Source organism: Alligator sinensis, unplaced genomic scaffold (genome assembly GCF_000455745.1).
Source record: "Alligator sinensis unplaced genomic scaffold, ASM45574v1 scaffold292_1, whole genome shotgun sequence".
Lineage (NCBI taxonomy): Eukaryota > Metazoa > Chordata > Crocodylia > Alligatoridae > Alligator > Alligator sinensis.
Window position 1 is genome coordinate 984,170 of NW_005842509.1, and position 18,758 is coordinate 1,002,927.

Here is an 18,758-nt window from a genome sequence, read left to right on the forward strand (position 1 = left end):
TTTCCCTGGCAGTTTCTACTCCCTAGGAGCAGAGCACCCCGGTGCTCTGCGACACAGTCCATTTCCGAATTGGTCCCACCTGCCCCTTTTGGCAGTCTGAACAAATTATTCTCACTACATTATTTGGGAGAAAAGAGTCTTGAAATACTAAACTATATATCTATATCTATATATATTATATACTAAACTATGTATAAAAAAACCCATTTTATTTATGCCTCTGATCTAAGCAGCTCTCTTCCATCTGTGTAGTTTTAAGATTTTTTTTTTTGTGCATGCCTCTTGTTTGCAATAGTTGTTCTCCGATGACTACAAAGTGTACAGTAAAAAAAAATAAAATATGAAACCCTAACAAAACAGAAAAGTTTATGTATAATCCTCCACCTGAGGAGAGCATGCAAAAGAGAATGGATTGCATGTGACAGACATAAATCATATCCATTAATATACTCTGTAAAGCTCTCGGGTACTGTAAAACACTGAAGGTATATAAGAACAATAGAATAAATGGAATAGTACATCGCTATATACAGTCCAGTTATCTGGGACATTTATAACATTGCCTCCGTGCCTTCACAGCCTTTGAAAGTGGCGTGGAGCCATGTGTGTCCTGCTGCTGGGCAGACCAGTCAGCAGGGAGGCACGTGGTGTCAGGCTCGGGTCGAAGCTTGCCCAAAGGGGATGGGGAACAGAGCAGTTCCCTGGAGCCAGCGGAGCCCGCATGGTGCCTGGCTCTGCCCCAGCCCCTGTCCCCACCCGCACCTCACCTCGGGGAGGGAGCCACTACCTGCCCCATGCTGCTCTCCTTCCCCGCGGGGATGCCAGCATGGTGAGGGGTGGAGCACAGCCAAGTGGTAACTTATTGCCAGTAAGTGTCCCACCAGGAAGCCGCAGCTCAGCTCCTCTCAGGGCGGGTGCGCAGCATTAAAAAGTTCATGTACAGCAGGATTTTTTTTTGTGCGTGGCTGCGCACATGCGTAGCTTAGAGGGAACCTTGCCTGTGATGCCACCTACAGATCTTTCTCAGTTGTTTCTATCACAGCTTATTCTTGGGGAAAACTTCAAGGCATCTTGCACAAATAAATAAGCCAATGCAGCAGTGTGGGTTAGTAGCCTACATGAAAACTAACTCAGTGCATCACTAGTAGAATGGGGTGTGTAACCCAGTTAAATGTACGTACAAATTCAAATGTAAGAAGAACCAGTACTTAAAGTAATCCAAATAAGTGATTAGAAGAACTTTCTAGTTGCTGATTGCTTTCTGTTTATATTAATTATAGCTGTGGATTACTTGTGTGATGAACTTCAACATCAAGCAGAGTTAATTTGTTCTGTTGGTTGAGATACAGCCTTGTGTAGATCTGCATGAAATGAATTTTGGAAAATCAGCTCTAAAATGTTCTTTTGATTTTCAGTTTGCAAAGAAGACTGCTCTGGACAGGCCATAAAACAACTCCTGTGTTTCCTGATTCTGCATTATTCACTGTGTGCTCCAGATTAAAAGATAAACATGCTATACATGTCATCTTGGATTGGCTGTTGCATCTGAATGCAAGTAAACCATTCTTGATGCTGGTGCTGTATAATTTGTTTAATCTTGACTAAAGTTAGTGAAGTACAAGGATGGATTATGGTAAAAGAAATTTTAATTTCTGAAAAATGATCACTTTATCCTTTATTAATGGTAATTCCGCTCTTCTATTCCCCTCAAATTTTAAAACTCTTAAGTCTTTAAGGACTTTCAGTGTAAAGATTACTACAGCGTACATTAATGCATTTGATTGAATTAAAGGATCATGATGCGTGTACATATAGGGGTAGCTTCTGTGCGGGCCGGGCGCGAGCCGGGCCCTTTTTTGTGCTCTGCGCGGGCTGTGGCAAGCAGCCCGGGCACGCGGGGTCGGAGAGAGGGGCGCGACAAGCTAGAATTAGGCACAGACTCGTAGCGGTAGATTTAAAGATTGTTTACTTACACCGGAGATGGTTGCAGTGCAGGCTGGAAAACTTGCTTGAGTTGCGGTTACAGACAGGAAAGAAGAGAGGCGGACAAGAGTTCTAAACTCGCGAACTCTAGCCCAATCCGGTTGGAGGCTCTAAACCGCGATCCCGTCGTGCCAACCGAAGAAAGTACTCGTCCGAAAGAGCTCTGAATAGACTCACACGAAGTTTGCTAGGCTCCGTGGAACTTGTGCTCTGAGGTAGTCTGGTCATCTGAACAACTGTCAGTTGTTCCAGCTGGACTCTCACAAAGTTTGCTAGGCTCTGTGGGTCCGGTTCTTTTGCGCACAAGAAGGGATACGTCTAGGAATCTGTCGGCGACGGGGAGAGGCCAGAGGCTGATCAGACCTCTGTTGCCTGCTTGAAATGCGCTGGGTCCATAAGGATCCGCAGCGCTTAGAGATCTTCACACAGCGTGAAGTCTCCTCCTCCCGGTGTTCATGGAGTCCTCCAACTTGGGCGGAAACCACTCAAGCTTTTTATACGGCTAGCAAGCCAATCACTAGCCGCCACGTGTGAATAATTTAGAACTGGCCAATAATGGGGCTCGAATTAGCATACAAATGGCGGGAACTCTTTGCAACAAGCATTTCTGTGCTGCAACAAAGAAATGCACCCTGCAAAGAAAGCTTCAAATTGGCGGGAAATTCTCCCTTGCACCGGGGTTCTCTTTTGCAGCAGAAAACTCCACCGTGCAAAGAAGCTATAATTTAGCGGGAACAATTTAGCAGTGCCGAAGCACACAAAAACAAAAATCACACCCTTTGGGTTGTGACAGCTTCAAATAGGAATTTATTTCAGTTTTTAGGACCTAGTTGTCTAATTAGCAAGAGGGCTGAAATCTTTCAGCATGCTTATATTAAGGGCAATAGAAACATTTATTAATCAAAACACTTATTATATTTAATTTATGGCTAAATTTTGTTTTGATTCGGCATGACTTTTTGAATAATTCAGAATGCAAGGGGCAAAGATGACAAGAGGTTTCAAATAGTCAACAATAGATAACAATAGTTTCAAATTCACTAATGCACTTAAATTACTGAGATATAAAGGCTATTCTAAAAATATTTAACTTAATCTGTGAGCCTTAGATAAGTCTTTCAGGATTTGATTGAGTTTTGTTGAATTATTAGCCTCAGTCTCCTTTCTTTTGCTCATCTGCTGAAAAATTTAATTAAAAAACTTCTGGATAACCCTCCAAAATCAATGGTGATGCTTCTTTGGAAAATATCTTTTTTTTAATTAAAAATATCTTCTTTAATTACCATGGCCTGTAATGATGAGTACAAGAACAAGTAGCCTGCAGGGCCATGTATTCTGATTTCCATGAACCTTCTTCAGAGTTTGACTGTAGGCTCAGGTTACTGTCCTCAATCAATCATTACTTGAGAACTAGGTAAAAAAGCTTTACCTGCTTCAAAACCAGATTATTGAAGGAGAGTTCCCTCAGGATTAATAAATGATTAGTCAAGCATTTATATCTGATTTACCTTCCTTGTTAGGGATTCTGAATTTTAGTGATTACTGACTTTCTTTACTGCTTCAAAAACAGCATGCATCTGGTGGCCAAATATTGCAAAGACTAAAAGCTATTAGCTGCTTTCTTAAAAATCCCTTATCAAAAGTAGAGAAGCCCTTAGAAAAGGGCAAAGGGAAATTGCCTGCATCTTATTTGCATAACCTTCAGATTATGTGCTTGTTTTCAGAACTAGGTGTTGCCTTAAATTTTTAGTTTGCTTTTTTGTTTTTTTTAGTTTGAAGGTGCTTGGCTTAAAAGAACTTGCAGTTTAAGACAAAAAAGCAATTCCTGAGCTTCTAGTTATTCTACTAAAAATACTTGTAGGAATTTTGAAGCAAGTTTAATGACTCCAGTGTTTAAATGTGACAAATTATAATTTAATGGATGGTAACTCTTATTTATAAACATTTACACGAAGAGTTCAGTTTAATTCAGTATAAATGATACAATGCCATATGGATGTCTGTAGAAAGAAATATCACCTCCAGTGATGCCAGCCATGTTGCAGTAGTAAGGTAGTACAGGAGAACTGGTAAATAAAATTGTCTTAAATTACTAGGGAGAACCTACATGTTTTGTACAGGTAAGTGGAAACCATTTTGAAAGAATCCAGATCTCTGCAGGGAATGTTTTGTCTTTTTTTTTTATCATCCAGAATGAATGAAATGAATAAAAATAATAATCTAAAGCAGAGGTTGTCAACTGGGGGTACCCCTGGGAGTACTTGAGACGGCCTCAGGGGGTATGCATGGTCGCGCGGGGAAGCGGTGCATGGCGGCGGCGCAGAGTGTTGAATGGTGGTGGTGGCTGCCATGTGTGAGCGCCCTGCCCCCACAGAGCACCACTCTGTGCTGCTGCTGCACACTGCTTCCCCATGCTGTTGCGTGCTGCCAGCTTAGCGTATAAACTGTGGTTTTAAAATCCACTTTTGCACTAGTATAAACTATCTCTACTTCAGGAGGCTCCGCTTGTTTACCAGTGAGCTATTTATTTGTAGTCTCCACTTTACAAAATACAAGAAAGAACTACTGTATAGTTGGTCCAGTAAAAGAGTCGGTGCACAAAAAACAAAACAAAACAAAAAAATCCTTGCCTCTTGATAGTCATTTTTTCTTTCTTTCTTTCTTTTTTTTTTTTCCCCCTCCCTTCCCTCCTCATTTCCCCCAAACTCCTGCTAAGGCATGACATGGACGGATGGAGTCCTTATCCTTCTGATTTGCTCTGTTGCAAGGAGGGACAAATTTCTTATTCTCTACCTGATCCATGACCTGTCCAATGACAGATTTGGATCATGAGAGGTAGTGGCAGAGGTGGCTCCATGAATTAAGTGCTAAAGATTAGCACGGCATTTGGAAAAAATGGAGATAGCCCTGAATTAGTCTCCAGTACACTTCCCAACTGTAGGTTGTTAAATGCTTCCCAACATTATTCCCATTCTTTTCTGCCTAGTTAGCCCTCTTATAAATAGGGGTGGAGCAAGCTGATATATTTTTAATTAAAGCTGATGTGCATATATGCTGCTTTTTTTTCCTCATCTTATTTTCCTTTTTCAAGTAAAGCCCCCTATACCTAGATAACATACTCTGCTACTCTAATAGTGTGAGGAAACAAGTCTCTACTGGGTTAAACCTAAATTGCTGTTCTCTTACTTGAGAGGCTACTTTTTAAGTTTAAGCTCTAGCTGCAATTCAGAATGGACCAATTTTGTTTTTCTTAAAATTGAAAGTTGGTTTTGATCTACAGGCTTGGGTTTGCATCTGTTCCTCAGCAGCCAGCTTTTTAAAAATCAGTGATTACTGGTATATCTACCCAGTGATTCCCTGAGACCAAATAATCCATTTTGAAATCTGTAAAATAAGTATCACAACTGCCTCTTAATGGGGGCAGATATGTCTGTTCAAAACGTGTAGAACAGTTCTGCCTTCATTGATACTGTACTTTTATAGAGTTTTCTTTTGAACTTTCTCTTTTTTTTTTGCTAAACTTTTGTTAGGTCAGTTTTGTATTTTCACTGAATTGATGCTTATAATTGAAAGATGCAAGTTTAGAATATTCTAAGTTTATTATAGCTTTAAGAAAGGCACCCCAGCATGTCTCTGCAGCATAGAAACATAAGAAGCCTTGGGGAGGGTGGAAATAAAAGCCAAAACCCTAAGATCTGTTTGAATACTGCAGCATGAAGGAATGAACTTAGCTTGAGCTGCAAGGATTTAACAGCCAACTGGAAATGATGAAATGTGTTCTGAGAGAATATTGCTTGTGAAAGTGGAGGTCATAACACAGCTATGTAGAGGAAAAGGAAGGTACCGAGCTGATTGGAGAAGTTGTACAACTGAGCCTGGCATTTGGAAGAAATGCAAGAGTGAGTTAAGGTGTATATTTGATTAAGGTAGATGTTTTCCAAACAGCATGTTGAACGAATTGTTAAACAGTTCTAAGAATTTTTCCCCATACACTTAACAGTTTTAGACTGCTTAATAGTTAACTTGAAACTGTTTTAGGCGAACTGAATGGGGCATTTATTTAGCAACTTAAAACTAATACTGAACGAGAAGGTAAGGTAAAATTATGCCTTTTGGTATTAAGGTAAGAAGCAGCTGAATTTTAGTTAATTCCCTTTCAGTTTTTGGCAACAGGGAGATCTTATGATTTATCATGGCAGCTATAGATTTATATCGTTGTTTGTTATGTACCATTGTTTTTATTTTTTATAAGTTACAAAAAAGTTTTTATATTTTTGTGATCTATATATTAGGTACTTTACCTGACACCATTCCTTGGGAGTTTTCATCTCTGGGACCTTTCACTTCTTTTTTTTGTGGATGTCCGTCTCCCTGCAATTAGAAAAATAGGCAATTACTTTGCCAAGGTTGCTGTAAATGCTGGTTCATTGCTTTCTGCTAAGGAACAGACAAAATAAATGTCCCTTTGTATTCTGCATCATTTGTGTCTCTTCCCTCCCCATCGCAGTGTTCCTTCCTCCCCCCCCCAAACCTGATGTTGTAGGTGTTTTCATTTGCCATTGGCGGTTCTGAGTCCTAAGTCTGCTTTTAAATATGCATTTCTTACCTGACAAAATAGATAAAGCAGCAAGCAAACAATTTAATAGCCTGCGCAGATACAATATTTTTACTACTAAATTATCTTGCATTAAAACTTTGCCATAGAAAGGTTTGGTATGTGGGTGCTTGTCATGGATTATGATTCCATTGTAATATTTCTTTTTAATGTGCCCGTATTAATAATGTCTCTTGTCTCCATTTTCCCCAAGTAGTTTGTACACAAGAACAGAATGGCTAATAGAGTCCCTGCTGGGTCCCAGAACTGATTGTGTGGCACAGACAAGATCGGCCTCCAGCAACAAAAGGCATTGAATAGCCTTATTCATACTCCAACAAGTGGAATTGGAGGTGACACTGGAGGCATGAAGGGAAGCAAACTGGAATAAGCATAGGATTGTAGGAAAGTAGGCTGAAGGGGATGTCATGAGGTCATCTAGTGCAGCCCCATGCTCAAAGCAGGATCATCCCTGACTAAACCATCCCAGCTGTGGTGGGAGAAACCTCCCTAAGGTTCGTTGTCTAGCTGTAATTTGATTGACAGACAACGCGGGTAAAGAAAGACAGCTGTTTATTTGCTCGAGCAAAGACCATAAAGCCAGCAAAAGGCAAAATGGCCCCCCCTCAAGGGTGAGGCGATCTTTTATACTTATTACAACACGGCAAGACTATATGGTTAATAAAAAAAGCAATACTTGGGCGGTGCTTTACAAATCTTTGTAACAGCATATTTTTATTAAGCTGAACTAGCACTTTTTAAAAGTTAAAAGTTAAGTAACAGTAACATTATAGTATGTTAGCAAAACCTTACACAGTGGTAGATACTTCTCAAAGACACAATCACTGCACCCAGAACAATGGCTTCCCTGTCTTATCTTACTTCTTGCTGTAGCTGATTTTTTTAGCACACAGACACAGATCCACTTTTTAACTCAGAAAATGCTTAATATAGTTAAAATGATTACATGACAAGCAAAGGCTTAGCTATCATTTTGCCTTGTGGTCAGCTGCATTGCTAGGCCACAGGTCATGTCTTGTATTCAGCTGTAAAGCTAATACTTCTATAATAATCCAAATTATTGTAAACCTAACAGTATGCTATCAGAAAACTATTCTATTTCAGGGTAACAACAAACCTGCGCACCACACAGCCTAGTGTCTGTCTAACCTGCTCTTGAAAATTTCCAGGGACAGAGCTTTTGCAACTTTTCTAGGTAGCCTCTTCCAATGCTTAATCGCTCTCATAGTTAGAAAGTTCTTCCTAATCTCCAACCTTCAGTTTGAAGCCATCGCTGCTAGTCTTGTCTCCTACAGCCACAGAGAAGAGGCTGTCTCCATCCTCTTTTTAGCTGTTCTTCAGGTATTTGAAGACTTTTATCAAATCCCTTCCCCCCCCAGTTGTCTTTTCTTGTGACTAAATCACTCTAGTTCTTTCAGCCTTTCTTCATAAGTCTTCCAAACCTCAAACCATTTTTTTTTGCTCTCTGCTGAACTTTTTCCAATCTGTCCAAATCTTTCTTGCAATGCGGGGCCCAACACAGGACACACTACTCCAGGTAAGACCTCACCAGTGTCGAACAGAGGGGAAATATCACTTCCCTTGATCTGCAGGTGACACTCCTGTTAATACAACCCAGTATGTTATTGGCTTTTTTCCCAAGAGCATGTTGTCAGCTAATGGTCTACTTGAACCCCCAGGATTTCTCTGCAGTACTGCAGCCTAGCCAGTTGTTCACCCATCTGCATTTGTGCATACAGTTACGCTGTCCTGGGTGCAGGACTTAGTACTTGACTTTGTTGAATTTCATCTGATTGATTGTGGAACATTTTTCCTGTCTACGGTCATTCTGGATCCTATCCCTAGTCTCCGGAGTGTCCGCAACTTCATTCAATGTGTTGTCATCCATAAATTTGCCTTGTGTATGCTCAGTCCCATTGTCCAAATCAGTGGTGAAGATGTTAATCTCAATACTGGATCTGAGACGGACACTTGGGGAACCCCTCTTGATGCATCCTCCCAATTAGACATGGAGCCATTAATGACTAGTCTGAGCATGATGATCCAGCCAGTTATGTATTTTGCAGTACTTTCATCTGTCTGTATTTCCTTAGCTTGTTAATGAGCGTGTCATGGGAGATTGGTGTCGAAAGCCTTACTGAAATCAAGGTATATGACATCCACTGTTCTCTCCTTCCCCACGCTCCTCCTACCCACAGTGCCTGTCACCTTTAAAGAAAGAAACTGTGTTGGTTAGGTATGACTTGCGCTCGGTGAATCCATGCCAACTATTCTTGATCACCTTCTCCTCTAGGTTCTTCAGAATAGATTCTTTGAGGACCTATTCCATTATTTTTTCTAGCTGCTGGAAATTGTGGTATGCATAATAGGACAGAAATATGATAAGAGCAATTTCTACCTTTCTGGGCAAAAGCAAAAGTAAAACCTTCACAGAGAGCAGAATATTTAGCAGTCTCAGATCTAGCTGCTGCTATTCAGTTACTTACTAGAAGGAAACATTTTTCTTCTTCTTCTTTCTTCCTTTAAAAAACAAGGTTCACGTGTGTCTTTTTAATTTCAGGGTCTGTCATATGCAAGAAAATATTGTAATCCCCTAGATACTCCTCCTTCCCTTTCTTAAAGATGGGCTTTATATTTATCTTTTTCCAGGTATTTGGGACCTCATCTGAACTCCACAAGTTCTCAAAGAGAATAGTCTCCGGCTCTGAAATTACCTCAGCCAGTTGCTTAGTACCCTACGATATATCCCATCTGACCCTTCTGACTTGAAAGCATCTAGCTTCTCTAAGTAATTCCCAGCCTGTTCTTCCACTACTCTAGGTTGTTTGCCTCCTACCCTATCTTTGCTGCCGGGTGCACTCGCCGCTAGTATTTGACCTTATTTGTGAAGACTAAAGTAAAAAAGGCAGTAAATGCTTAAGCCTGCTTTGCATTATCCAGAACTACTTTACCTTCCACATTTGGTCAGGGATCTCTGGTTTCTTTGGTCTTCCTCTTATTTTGACATACTTGTAGAATACCTTTTTATAGTCTTTTATGTCCTTTGCTAGTTGCATCTCAAATGATTCATCACACTGAACAGAGCAATCTGAAAAAAGCAGGATATCTGTGAGCTACAGAGTGTGAAGCAAGGGAACAGCTGGGCTACTTTGGGATATTCAGGCTTTGTGGACTGAAAAGAGAACAGCCAAGCTAACTGTGGCTGCCCAAGGCTGTGCAGGCTGGGCTCAAGACAGAGGGACTACTTAATCTTTGGAGGGGAGCCAGGGTTTTCTTGCTGGGTGGACTTGCCCCATTATCTGCCCATTATCAAAGAGAAGCTGCTTGGAACTTTGGGTGTACTCTTTTCCCCTTTGGAATGATAAACTTGCTCTCACTGGAGCTGAACTGAAAGGTAGATCTCAGAGGAATAGCTCAGAAGTCAGTACTCCCTCTCCACTCAAGAAGCCATGCCTGGACTTCAGGAAGTACTTGGAGAGACCAGAAAAGGCTAGAGGTCCTGAGCAAGAGCTCCCCTTGGGGAAATCTGTGATGTCATATATAACTGACCACCATTTTCCTACCTCTTTTAACAGCTCTCATCTTTTTCAGTATTATGCTTTAGTTACATAAAATTAATGTTGAGATAAAGATTGCTGGAGGTACACCGATATATTGGTCCATATCGGATCGGCCCGATTAAAAGGAAAATTGACATTATTGGCAATTGGCTTTTTTGGCCGGTATACTCAATAATGTCACCGATAAATGCTGCATGCATGTGCGCAGCCACAGCATGCATGTGGCCAGGGTAGTCCCCCCTCCCCCCCAGGTGAGGGAGGGAATGGAGCTGGGACAGGCACTGCCCAGCTGGGGCAATGCCGTGGGCAGCTTGATTGGGGGAGTGGGAAAGGGGGGGCTCCCTGCTGCTATGTACACCCCTGGGGGAGACATGGGGGGCATGTGTCCCCCCAGACTTGGGCACAGGGTGAAGGTGGGCTGCCTGCTGTGGGCTTGGGAGTAGGCTGCGCTGGCCTCTTGCTTGCGGTGGGGCTGCACTTGGGGTGGGTGGGGATGGGGCAGGCAGCGGAAGCATTTGGGAGGGGGAGCTACGGGGTGGGCTACTGCCACTAGGCCTGTGTGAATAGGGAAGTATTCAATTTGGATTTGGCTGATTTGGAGGACAGTGATTCAGTTCGGATCACTGTCCCTAATCTGAATCGGCTTTGGAAGATTTGGAGAGATTCAGCTGTAGACTATAATGGGGAATCACTGAAATACCTATAACTTTGTCATTGTGTAGCTGATTCAGATAAAAATTGCAGGGATGGTAGCCCCTTCTGAGGGTATGAAGCCTGCCAAGTTTCAAGGAGATAGGTTTAAGGGTTTTTGGGGAACTGCACGTCAAACTGCTGAAAGCAAAACTCATGACATCTGTGACTGTGTGTCTGTTAAGACACAGCAGGATGAAAGCTGCAGAGATGGTAGCTTCTGTTCTCACCCTCACCCTCACAATGCCACTGCAGCCAGTAAGCCTCAGGCCTGTCAAAGATCTTACAGGTCTGGGCTTTCCCCAGCCAGGACTGTGGTGGCTGGAGGTTATGGTGCCTCCTGCTCTTACCTGCCTTTCATCAGGGAGGTTTGTGTGGTCCTGGCATTTCCTTGGGCTGTTGTGCCACCGGCTGTCCCGCGTAGGCCTCCCTACCCTGGCAGGGTGCAGTTTTAGGTCATGCCCAGGATAATGTGGGGCCTTCTCCCTATATAGCCCCAGCCCTTATACCACCAAGTTCTTCCTGGCATGGGAGCTCAGCAGAGAGATGTTCTTCCCCTGCTGGCTGGTGAAAAACTAAACTACTGCCTCCAGCTCTGAGATCCAGCAGCATTGCCATGGTGTTGAAGTGTTTCACCTCCTTGCCCCAGCTGATCTGCCTTCGGTATTGCTGGCAGATAGCATACTTGGAATCATCTGTCACCTCAAAATGATCCTATACTACACTACAACCCCCGCTTCTGGGTTGAGCGTGGGGATCCTGCCTTATCTCCCTCCTCAGCAGGCTGAGGCACAACAACAGGAGGAGCTGACTCGGCTGAGCCACTTGCCTCCACAACCTCAGTCTCCTCCAAGGCGGTTTCCAGAGGAGACCTGGCACTAGGGGAACTTTGAGAGGTGTAGAGCACAAACTCAGCTTCCCCCTTGGGCCCCAGAATTTCTTTTGCTAGTGCGCTCAGGTCCCCTGGTTCCAGATCCAGCTCCTCCTGTGGTACTGGGAGGCTCACACTGGGAGATGAAATTGGGGTGGGGGAGACAGTGATTCTGCTGGTGGTGGCTATTTCTGGTGTTAGTGGAGGTGGTGCAGGTGCAGGGACAGGTACTGCTCACACCGCATTGCTCCCACTGGCAGCACAAGACTCATGACTGCCAAGAATGAGGATGCATCTGTGGTGGGGAGGGGGAATGGGACGGGGGCTTGCAGCTTTAGCTCTCCCTCTAGCCCCTCTCCCTCCCCTGCCAGAAGACCTGGCATCTGCCATTCCAGCACACTTCATATTATTTTTTCCTGTGCTGGAAAACGTATGTGTGTGCAGCTGTAAATCCTTTTCTTCTTCTCTGATGTATGTCTGACTTCTTCTGTGTTGTGTTTACTGTTGTGTGTGTAACTCTGTAATATCTCTTACACACATACACAGAGAAGAAGTGTGTGTAATGCATGTGCTTTCCTGCACAGTGATAGCTCACACTGCCAGGGACAACACAGCTCTCTTTTTAAAAAGTGTGGGGGGAAGAAAAAACCAAGAACAAATAAGAGGTTTTGGGGGGAAGAATAAATTTGAAAGAAATGGATTGGATAGGGATAAATAGAGGGATTTTAGTTAGTAAGCTGTATCCAATCCTTTTCAAGAACATAAACTTGCAGGAGACTGACTAGGTAGATATAGCCTAGTCCCAGTACCTTTTAGCTGCTGTTGCTCAGGCAGAAACAGCTCACAAAAGGGACAGAAAGGCTGCAGGCAGAAGTTTATATGCTGTTTCATTTATTTCAGTTTTGCGGTGCTTGGAGTTCATGATTATGACGTGCTTGTTAGAAGTAACCTGCTAAGTGTGCTTGTGTGTGGGGGAGGGGAGGGAAGTTTCATTCGTGTTTGTTAGTGTGGCTCAATTGGCACAAAAGTGCCTATCTCAAAAATGTATTTGTTAGAAAATAAGGTCAGATTAACCTTGGAATTCTTTGATAAGAGATGTTAGTAAATGGTAATATCCCAAGAACCAAACAAGTAAAGGTTGTACAATTGAAAAGGAAATGGATTTTTAGCTGAACTTTTTTAAAATCTTTTTTTTTTTTTTTTAGTTTGACCGTAGGCCAGATCCATTGACTCTGTGAGCTGGATAGTGCCAATCCCTGCTGTAAATAGTTTCATGTCGTAGAATTTTTAAAACAGTTCTAACAATCTAAGTATCAATAAAAGCTGGAACCATGGATTTTCTGGTGAATGTTCAGAGTTTTTTGAGGGCAGAGATAAGGAAACTAATTGGCCATAAATAACAACATATGTATTTAGAGCATTTTAAATGGGCAAAAGTATCTGCAGTCATTCATAGATACATTGCTGACTGAACATTAAAAATGTAAAAGCTGAAATAGCTCTACCTTTAAAAAAAAGGTTGAAAGCAACTTTTGAGCTTCCTGTTACCAATATTTCAGATTATTAAAAATGAAAAATTGTAACAATTACAAGTTATTGTTCATTATATAGACTGTTTTACTTTTTGCTTTTTACTTGGTCTGGTAAAAGAATACTTTCACACTTAGACTCTGCTAATGCAAAAGAATTCATCAGGCCTGCAATGTGTTTTAAGTTTTAAAAGTATGTGTAGGAGTTCTGTAACAATTTCTAGTTAAAACGTTTACCCAAATACAAAGCAGAGGTTCATATTTTGGACCAAGTACCTATCCAGTTATTTGGCTGCATATTTTATAGTTCCCCTTACACCATCAGGAGGTAACCATTATTAGGGTGGGAAACTGATCATCTTCTAGTCCCTCCTGTCTTCTACATATGACACCTATCAAATTCGCTTGGAGGGAGGGATACCCCTGCCTTTAATGCATTCTCTTAGGTGTGCTGAACTTCTTTAATTCATAACTAGTTATCATACCCACCATAGGGGCCGTAGCTAGTTATCGCACTGTAGCCATAGGAGTACATTATCTCCTGCCCTCTTACTTCTCTGGCTTAAGAAAGTGTCTTCCTACATAGAAGCATGTGAGGCTTTGGAAGTCTAGGCTGGGCTGACAACTGCAGTATATCTCTTGAGTCTGGCTCCTCTCTCGGTGTGTTGCAATAACAGCTTGATGGAAATTTACTTTTTGTGCAGTAACTTTACATTTTTCCCTAGCTCTGCATTCTATGTTTTGTTCCTTTTCCTAACCTAATAAACATTATTGGTGTCTGCAGTTAGAAATAAGTACTTATATAGCTGATTATGTAGGACATACAGGTGACTAGGCTACATGTGTGTTTGTATATGAAACTTCAAGCTACTGTATTATAGCTTTCAGGTTTAGGGAGGGTTCTGGGGGTTGCTGTATGCTTCTTATTGGAGGCAATATGTTAAATATTCTTGTTGGAAAACAGACTCTAGTACTGTTTTTATATATCATTTAAGTACTTCTGAAGCCTAAATTACTTTCAAAATACTTCTGAAACAAAGTTAAAACAATCTTTTTAAAGGCAAAATTTCCAAGTCTTGAGTACTGTGAATCAGATTAAGTATAAAATGCTCTTGTGTTAGGCTGCAGTTTGCTAGAAATTGTGTGTTGGTCAGTGTCTGGAAAATTAATGACAATGGCACTGATTGTCTTCAAACAGCTTGTCAGAAGTACAAGTTTCATCAAGTGAGATGGCAACACTTGTCTGTTGTGGTATTTTACTATCAGATACTGACACTAGGCTTCCTTTTAACCTGAAGTAAACAACTTGTTTTCCTGCCCTTTTTCCTATTCTTTTAGATATCAATGAGCAGTCTTCATCAAAGCATCATGGCCCACAGCTTGGCTTCAATACTGAATATTGATCAAAGCAGGCAATGATCAATATAGTCTAAAAAGCCTGTAGACCTGCCTTTACATTTTAATTATCATGAAGTAGTCATGTGATAGAAAAACAGGCTTTGCAATTTGGACTTCAGGATAATTTAGGAGGGAAGCTGTTACAGTTGACTTTGACAATAACTAGGAATTCAGGTTTCTGGGAAAAAATTGGACTTCAGAATGTGTATATTGCTATAATGACAGTGACTCTTTTAAAAAGAACAATATTCATTTAGTGACTGGAAAGTCTTGGTTCACTGCTGAGCAGTGATAACTGACTTGGCATCACGGCTTGTTCTGCAGTGGGATCCTGCAGGGAATGGCTGTAAAAGTGCTTCTACTGAGACTTGCTGACTTGTCAAGGAGCATTATTGATTCAGGAAGCAAGCTGCAACATGACATTGCATATCAAAAATACTCCAGGGAGCTAATATATTCATATTTAAGACGTAATAAATGCAGCTGTACATAATATCATAAAACAAATTTGGGACTCCAGTCTTTTAATGCCTATGTCAAATTCAAGTGTTTACCTGGTGGCTGTCTCCTAAAATGAAGAATCAGAGTTCCGCTTGCTAATTTTAATTGTAATGGGGTACCTACAGTATCTCAGTAGCCTGAAAATCAGTTTGGCTGTGGTTTAGCCAATTTACCTCTGACCTGTGCAGACAACACTGCATTCATTTGAATGCAGAGGGTGATGATTTCAGTCAGGCCTGGAAATAGCTATTTCACAGAGAACCTGTCTCTTAATAAACTTAAACTTATTTCACCTCAGTTACATAATGTATTAATTAGAACAGTTCTAAGTCCTATACAGTAAACACACATCTTTGTGTTTCTTACAAATTTTAAAAATAGCACCCTTCTGACATTGTAGTTGAGGACCTGTGGGAGCCTTGCAGGTCAACCTACTGACTGTCCAGTGGGTGGGAGTCTCACAAAACTTTGTTTGCTGTGTTTATAATACTGTAATCCTTGCTGATGTATTTACTCCAAAGCAGTAAGGGCCAAGATTTTGTGTGTGCGTGCCAGAAATTAGTCCCATACTCTCCCTGAGTGCTGCTCTGATCCCTTTCTCTTACCCAATCTGCTGCTCCCTGCCTGATATGATGCTCTGCTTTCTGCTCCTTGCCCTGTTTGCCACTAGCTCCTTCCTGAATCTGCCCTGAGCCACAGGTTGGCCACCCTTGCTCTAGACAGTTCTATCTACTTTGGGATTTAATTTAAAATGAATGTTTTGTCATGAAATTGGACATCAATTTTGTTCACGTTTAAGTTGGCCATTGCAGCAGAAATACTGAGACTTACATTTTCATGCTATCTGTATGACAAATTTAGAATGCAGGTAGAAGGATTAATACAAATAACATAGACCTGTCTTTAGTAAAGAGTCTGATTTCTTCCCCTTCCCCCATGATTTCTGTGGTATTTTTCTTGGGATGTTAATGTTAGGATTTTTAGACAGAAAATTCTTTGAAATTTGAGTTAAATTAGGTAGAAAGAGAATGTAAGTGTGTAGTTCAGAAAATTCAGAGCAAGGCATCCAAAATACCCCAGCAATAGAAATTCAGAGTCTATGTAGCCCAAACAATTTTAATGCTACTTTCTTTATCCTGTCCATACTTTACCAGCATTTGAGAATCTTACAGGTATATTCAGTCCTGACTTGACTTTTATTATTAAATAGGCCATTTTAGGGCTTGTACATGTAAAAACTACAGTAGGAACCAGTTCTTTGCATTTCCTCCACCATCCTCTCCACCCCAGTCTCTCTCCTGAAAAGGCTGGAGATAATTAAAATTTACAGTTGACCTGGAAGGTGAACAGTTGGGACTGGAGAGCCCTACGTTAGACCCTCCTTGTCCTAACTAAACTAGGTGGCTCTTTGTTCAAGAGATGCAGCTCTTATCTGCCACACACATAGAGGAGATCTGAGATGAGTAGGGTTTGATGCTTTGACTGTAGTCTCTTATGCTCAGCATCTCATAGAATCATATTCTATGATTGAATGAATCTGTGATTCATCATTCTATGATGATATCAATCATATTATATGATAATCATAGAACATCATAATACATAAAGTTCATAATGTCACTAATTCTCCCATACTTCTGTTAACACAGATGCAGAAATTCAGAAGCATAAAGGACTTTTAGAGAAGCATATGAGAGTATGGGTACAATTAACTTTGTTGTAATTAAGCTGTAACAAAACAAAACTATATTTAAACTTAATGCTTAACTACAGCATAGTTGAAATAGGGGTGTTGAACACTCAGACAGCCTGTAGGCTAGATCCGGCCTATGGTGGTGGGTCATCTGGCCCATAAGGCTTCTTGTAGTCTGGATTGTTCAACTCAATGGGCCTCACAGCCACGGCTCCTGGAGCTTCCACGGTAGCAGCATTAATCCCAGGGGCTGCCAGAGCAGCTGTTTCAGCATGGCTTTGGACCCCAAGGAGTTAACAATATTCACCTCCATTTCTCCCCTTCCTTACTTGCTGTTGGAATTGGGATTTTTAGTTACCTGTGGAAACTTTAGATTGGTAGCAGGGGGAAAAAGAGAGATATGATGGCTGTGGTATGAACTCCCCAAGTTCTGGACCTGTGCTGAAACAGCAACTCTGGATTAACACTCCTGCTGCCTCACATAAGACTAAACAAGTTAGCCACCTTTGGTTTAAATCCGGGGGAGGGCCCTGTGTGTGTCATTGAACCCATCAGGGAAGGGACAAACACAGTGGCAGATGGGGCAGGGAGTGCAGGAAAAGAAACAGAAAGCAGAGCAGCAGTTTAGGCAGGGGAAGGGGATCAGAATGGAATTTAGCGTGCAGGGCTAATTTGTGGCACACCTGCCAAAAAGGTTGGCTTGCATTGGTTTAAATGATTCTTCTTTCTTGTTGCTTTTTCCACTACAGCAACAATTAAGATCCTCTTTTTCTATATGCTGAAGGCACTGCTTCAGTCAAAGGTCTTAAAAGTTACTGCTGAAAACTAGTTCATATTGAAAGTAAGTTGAAACTCACACTGCTTTACCAAGGCCATATATGGTGCTAAATTTGTATTAAAAATACAAAACAAAAGGAAAAATAAGACTTGCTCAATACCAGACTGCTGATAGTGATAAGTATGCTTTTCTGGGAAAAACAAAGCCGTGTTGGCACTGAAATTGTAAATTTCAGGTATTTCTAAATCTTTGAAGTATGAATATATTCTGACAGTTAATGATTACTGTTTTGCTGGATTTCTCCCAGTTTTGGTTACAGACTGGTTTGACTTTCTGTAATTAGTTTCAGGTTTTCCATTTGCTGGCACAGACTGCACAACCTGGACATTTCAAACCAAACACTATTTCATTCTGATCACAAAAACTGCTAAGTACTTGCTGCTGTTTAATTTTTTTAATCCATGTTTAGAATCATTTCCAATTTATGTGTGATCAGAGATTGAAGTGGGTGTGTCATTCTTGGACAATCAATGATATTTAGCACCTAGGAGTTTTCTAGTGATAGACCAGAATGGTAGCATGATTTTTATCTCTCTGTGGTCATCTTATTTTATTTTATTTTATTTTATTTTATTTTATAATTGTCTTATTAAAATAATCTAAAGCCTGGATTCTCAGCTTTGGCATAGATTGAGCTATATTTTTAGCCATGTCTATGCTAAGAGGCACTCTTCTGATATAGCTTTACTGTTAAGCTATACTGGCAAAGTGTTCCTAGTGAGGACACAGTTTATGCTGGCAAAACTAATTTTTGCTAGTATAGCTCAATCCAATTGATGCACTTCCCTGATGTTGCATTCCTTCCTTTCTTCCCCCAAGCAAAATAAAAGTTTATAGAAATTGGCTCATTGTCACTGCTTCTTTCCTTCCCCCATTCTGATATTATAAAAGCAGTAGTACGTCCATCTGTCCGTCACGCTCTAGTTGCACTCTGATTGGTTGTCTCATATGTCCCAGGAAGCGGTGGCAATGGAACGGACAGAGTGCTGCTGGCCTCGTGACCTGTCCCTGGGTGCGGCTGTGCTACAGGGTGCTGGGTGGTGGTGCTCTGTCCATGCCTCTCCCCCCCTTACCCCCCCC

At 41.4% G+C, this 18,758-nt stretch overlaps 1 protein-coding gene across 9 annotated transcripts in view; it reads left to right on the top strand.

Annotated features, from left to right (window-relative positions):
- PACSIN2 (protein kinase C and casein kinase substrate in neurons 2) overlaps positions 1-18,758 on the top strand; it is a 138,380-nt gene that overhangs the window by 32,423 nt on the left and 87,199 nt on the right. The window contains exons 2-3 of one of the 9 annotated variants that reach the window (XM_025213204.1): positions 1,416-1,555; positions 6,795-7,092. The exons of 4 other annotated variants lie outside the window; for them this stretch is intronic. The gene's annotated coding sequence lies outside the window, so the exon portion shown is untranslated. The remainder of the gene's footprint in view (positions 1-1,415; positions 1,556-6,794; positions 7,093-18,758) is intronic. 4 more of the 9 variants (XM_025213206.1, XM_025213205.1, XM_014523615.2 and 1 more) reach the window with 4 other exon arrangements.